Source organism: Pundamilia nyererei, unplaced genomic scaffold (assembly GCF_000239375.1).
Source record: "Pundamilia nyererei isolate P.nyererei 1_Seehausen unplaced genomic scaffold, PunNye1.0 scaffold00147, whole genome shotgun sequence".
Classification (NCBI taxonomy): domain Eukaryota; kingdom Metazoa; phylum Chordata; class Actinopteri; order Cichliformes; family Cichlidae; genus Pundamilia; species Pundamilia nyererei.
In genome coordinates this window covers 815,072-820,971 of record NW_005187548.1, presented here as the reverse complement: position 1 = coordinate 820,971, position 5,900 = coordinate 815,072, and positions in this window count along the sequence as shown.

Below are 5,900 nucleotides of genomic sequence, written 5' to 3'. Positions count from 1 at the left end.
TTTAGAAACTCTAGGAACCACAAGTAATCCAGCAATCTGAGAGTAAAGTGCTCTTTTTGGGTGATATGATACTGTGAAGACTTTAAGATAAGAAGCTGATTCACAACTATCTAAAATGTCAATCAAATGTTTATCATTTTTTGGTTCAAAATCATCTTTATTTTTCTTACACTGGGTCTTGGTGCAGGCCCTTGATTCATGTCTGTCTGAAACTAGCCACTCGCCCTTTAACTCAGCCTTTTCTGACTGGTTTGCGCCTCACACACAAAACATTTCTTTACGAGGGGCTGTTTAAAGTGAAGCTCTGCCCTGAAGCTGATTTTCCTGAAAGGGCACACCTGTGTGTGCCTGAAATCAAAGCGTGATGACATGTGACCAGTAATGGGAGGTCAACCCTCTAACTTATGTCTAATTCACATCTGTGACATAACACACCTTTATTCAGGGTCCTTTGGCAACCTGATGAAGGTCCTGTAATGCTGTGTTCTAATATATTGAATGCTGTGTTTGCTTTGCTCCTTAGATATTACCATGAAATAGTTTTTACTTTACAGGTTTGCAAGTGTGAGCCAAAATAAAATATTGCTTAAAGCTCACCGTTTGTAATTTGAGCTGTTTGAAAAAGCTCAAGGCTTTGTTTACAGAACATGTGCTCACCAAGATAACGACGGGAGGTTTTTATTACTGCCACCACTCTTCATTTTTTTATCCTTATTTCAGAGAGACGATGTTTTGTCCTTTGCTGAGCTCTAGACACCACATAAAAGTCAGTAAGAGGTGCAAATTCACACTCTGTGTATTCAAAGACTGTCTCTCCATCCACCCCCACCTCTACACTTGGGAAAAAAAGATGATTCTGTGGAATCATCTGATTTACCTTATTTTAAGACCTTCTAAGGTTTTATGTCCTGACATGCAAAACATATCATATTCAAATTCAACTAGAACACAGTTGGATGCAAAACTTCCAAATGAAAAAGGGATTTTCTTTTTTTTGGTGCAGCAAAAGCAACAGGGACATGGTGTAACATGTAACAGTGTGCTCATTTACTCCCAGCGCTGATTATCACAGACTTTACAGAGCTACTGCAGGAGCATCAGAGAGGACTCTCCTTTGTATTCACATGATACTTAAATGATATGTAAACTGACCTTTATGTGTAAATGAAGTCACAGAGAGTCACTACATTTCTGTTTGGGTTTGTTTTTTATATAAACTTGAAAGCATAGCTGCTAAGGTGTTAATTGATTTCATCATTTGGCTCACCAAATATTCATCAAGGACAATCATTTGTAACTAACCATGCATCTGTACATAATCCTGTTCATCATTCTATCTCTTTCCAACTCTGTGCTTTGTTTTTGCCATTTTCTCTCTCGCTGTGTAACAATGCAGTGTCGGTGGCTTGCATAAGCACATGCGTAGAGTGAGAGGAACTAGGTCTGTTCAAAGCATGATGACTGAAACAGAAATCCACCCCCCCATCCCCCTCCAAAAAAAATCTGAGAAGATGAAACGACACAAGAAAAAAAGAGAGAATCTTTAATTCTGATGAAAAAGAGGACACTTCATAGCATCTGTGTTGCATGCTAGAAAACCTCATTTGGGCAGAAAATGAGTAAGTTATCCTTCATCATCATTCCACGTGTAATTTAGTATATAGAGCTTTAGATAAAACTGACAAAGAAACTGTCAGAACATGAACGTGTTCACGCAGAAGCAAACTATGATGTATCATAAAAAATGATAAAAGCCCAAATCTTAATGCGTTCTATCATTTTATTCATGTCATGAATGAACATGAATAAACTAGACCATAGTCACCTGCCCCTCCCCCTACCACAAACACATCCACTGTACACTAACTTAGACGCGCAGACACTGAAGGCTGACAAATGTCGACTGAGATCTGGGGCAGTTTCCTCCTGGGCACGACATTGCTGTCCGTATGCAGCCAGATGAGCTCCTGCATCCAGCTGAGTGTGTGGTTACCACGGTGACCCTGATGTCTCGTCTCGTTCACGACCAATAAAAATGCCGAAAAGCTGCAGAAAGGAGGATTGTCTGGGGGGCATTTAGTGGAATGTCATGTAGTATTACCCCAAACAGAGTGTGTACTAGTGCGCATAGTGTTAGTGTTGGACATTTAAAGGGTCTGGTGTGGTAATAAAACACACGCAAAGAGTCTGACGGTTTAAGGTTCATTTCAAGGCTGTTTTCTTTTCTTTTTCAAACCTCATTTGATTTAGGTTCAGCCTTTAACAGCAACACACAGCTCCTGGGGCTTTATTGCACCAATGATTACACCGGCTCATTGACTTCCTTTTAAATTCCACTGTGGATGCACACATTAGGGTCTGTTTATATGGGCACATGCAGCCTTCCATACATTTACCACTACTAAGTGCCTGCATCCAAAATGCACAGATAAATATTGTTTATTTCAAGTTTCCTTTTAAAGCAACTAAAACCACATGATGCCTTCATGTTTGGTTAAAAAAAACAAAAACAAAACACTAAAACAAGCAAATTTGAATGAAAAAAGGATGCTTGTGCCAAGATCCTTTCTTTTTTTTAATTTTGAAATTTACTTACTTATTTATTCCTTTTTTGTTCTTGGCATTAAAGGAACAATACACCTATATCTCAGGTATGGCGCAGACACTGTTGGAGTGTGGTAAAAAAAAAAACAACCCAAAAACAAACTGAGTATCGTGCATGACAGTTGAATGTTTTCCCAGTGGGTCATAATACTGTAGACCCACTTGGGTTCTATTATGTTTTGCTAAGTCTTTCATAATGGTTAAGCAAAAGTAGAATTGTCATTTTTCTGAGCTGTCAAAGGACGTGCAGGTACAGGTGTCATTTTCAAAAATGTGGTCTTTTTTCTACTTCAAGAAAGAAAAATTGCAGTAAATGCAATGCTGACAAAAAGCTTCTACAAGAGTTTGTTTATTTGGAATGACAGAGGGAGATGTTGTCAGAACGAGTGCATAATTAGCACTTTGGGTGGATAGCTCAGAGCTGTGAGAGCAGTGCCTAAACTTTGGCTCCGTCCTAAACTCTTCATTCCATCCTCACACTGAGTGTGTAGAACTCACTCTCACTTGTTTCTCCTTCTGTGGGGAGGACATAGCAGTAAAGCAAGGGTGCCCTGCACGTTTTAAATGTGTCCTTGATCCAACACAGCTGATTTCAATAGCTAAATTACCTCCTCAACATATCTTGAAGTTCTCCAGAGCCTTGGTAATGAACTCATCATTTGATTCAGGTGTGTTGACCCATATTTAAAACCTGCAGGACGCCGGTACACCGGCACATGTACTACTACTACTAATAATAAATTGCATATACCGTAAATATAAATAACAATCCTATACACCAATGGACATTAGAATGCAAATTGAATAATACAGAACCTTGAACACACTTTTAGCAATATATATAGATGATGATGTTGACTTATAGAGAGCACTTATAAATGTATGTTTATGCAAGTGAACACCTGAAAAAGAGGCATTGTGACATAGTAACACAATGAAGTGCTAAATGACTTACTCTGAGACCAACTTGGAGACTGGCGTCAAGCTCCAAAGGCGATGGATCAGGTGGTTCAGCTGACTGAGCTTTATGAACTGATGATGTGTGGGTCTGCACTCAGCATGCAGCTGAAACACTCAAACGTTGTTTGTGACTCACATTGTCCTCCTCACGTTTCATATGTGAGTGGGAAAAAAAGTCTATTGTTGTTGGCTCTTTACTTTGGCCCTCAGTGCTAACTACTCCTCCAGATAATCTGTTTTCTCCTGTTCACCATTAACTTGTCCCTGCTGGTTTTGTACATCTCTTGACTCCTTACACCCCGTTTTCCTCTCTGCATGAATACCAGAACCTAACATTAGTTGGCATAATTTTAGCTTATAAACAGCTGTTGCTGTTGTTGTTTAGCCAGCTTGTTGTCAGCAGTCCGGAGATGGGAGGGTCTAATCTACTGACAAGAAGCAATTGTGACAAAATTGGGAATAAGTAAGCGTGTTTATGAATGTTTCTGTGTACTAGAGCCCTGATTTCAGTACAGGAGATGAAATTTGAGGTGAGGAAGAGGATGAGGAGGGAATGAGGGAGGAGAGAGATGAAGAAGCAGAGTAGATAGACATAGTGAGAAAGAGTTGATGAAAATATCTACGTCCAAATCATAATTGGTCATATGCAATTTGAAATAGCTGTTTGTAATCAAGTCATTTAAAGGCATACTTTGTATGTGGCCAGCCTCTAGCAAGATACATGAAACATGATTAGGCAGAACAGGGATACCCATTCAAGATAGACATCAGGGTGGCTTCCACAAAACAGTGCCTCTTCTTGTGTATATTTAATAGTTTAATGTTCATTAATCCATTAATTTGTTGGAAGATGTAATTACACAGTAATCAATATATATTTATGAGAACAACATTTTTACCTCCCCCCCCCCAAAAAAAATTACTTTCTGTACCTTTAAACCAGGTCCACCCCCAGCAACTTACATAAATTATTGATAAAACAATGTAAACTAAATGTGCATGCCACCAGAATACTGTGCACTACACAGAATACTGCTTCTTGTCAGTTTCTGCAGTCCCAGAACTTGGGAACACAGACCAATTTATCATGGTTGCTGCTAACACGTGCAAAACGGAAAGCTATCCACATCCTCAAAAATGTAAACACACTGTTGTCTCCACATGAACAGATAGTGTAATTAGGTCAGCCAGCAATGTGCCCCAGAGTTTGTATCCTCCTAAGATGTCCTTTAGACATGCACATCCTAGACGCCAAACATCTATAACGGATTTGGAGATTGGAGAAAATATATGATAAGTGAAACATAACACACAAATAAATATCCAAATATGTTGCTTTTCAGCAGGTATGCGTATATAAGCAGTGTCCCTTGGTATGTTCAACATTTTTGTCATCGAAGGGAAGCTTAATTTTACTATGGATGCACAACATGCACCATAAAACATTTAGCAGACAGAACAACAAAATGTTGGCTGAACCATTTTCCATTCATCTACCGTATAAATAATCACAACTGAATAACTACTTTGTAATACTAAATAATCTCAACCGTAAATCAAGAAATCAATGTAGTCACTGTGGCATATCCTATTGCTTAGTGTAGCACCTTAGTGAACTCAAAAGCTGCAGACACCATTGTGATCATTTGAAAGTGGACCTGACAGGAGAGTGTGGGGTCTGACTGAGAAACCACAAGAAATCACAGGGCCAGCCTTAACCTTCTCTGTTTAGGACCATTAATTAAAAAATGAAAATTGTGTTTTATTTAATAATAAGGCACTTATGGCTCCACCTTTCAGACATGGAAGCTGTGTCACTCTTATGCAAAGTCTCATATATAATCCACGACAGAGTAGCATTAAAAAGCAGTTGCGTGATCATTTTTAGAGAAGGATCTTATCTCTACAACAAGTGTTTACATTTCAAGGTGGTTGCATGAACGCAGGTATTGAATGTGAGCTATAATACATTGTTTCATCACTATAGAGAGAGCTGTTCAACACTTAATTCCCCTGAGTCAGTTACATTCAGTGGATTTAGAATCTGACCTGAGAATGCACCAGAAACAACATTAAATAAATCTATTTAATAAACAACATATATATTCTTTTGAACTCTGCATCAGTTGCAGCCTTCAGCTATACAGCTGTTGTGTGAACTGTAAATCACTGTGGGGTTTAATTAAAACGTGTTCACTGCTGTGTCAGTGTGTGTCCCCAAGTTACAATGTGATGCAGCGGGTGTTTGACCCTTGGTGGCACTGGGCTGTGTGTGTGTGTGTGTGTGTGTGTGTGTGGGGGGGTGTGTGTGTGTGTGTGTGTGTGTGTGTGTGTGT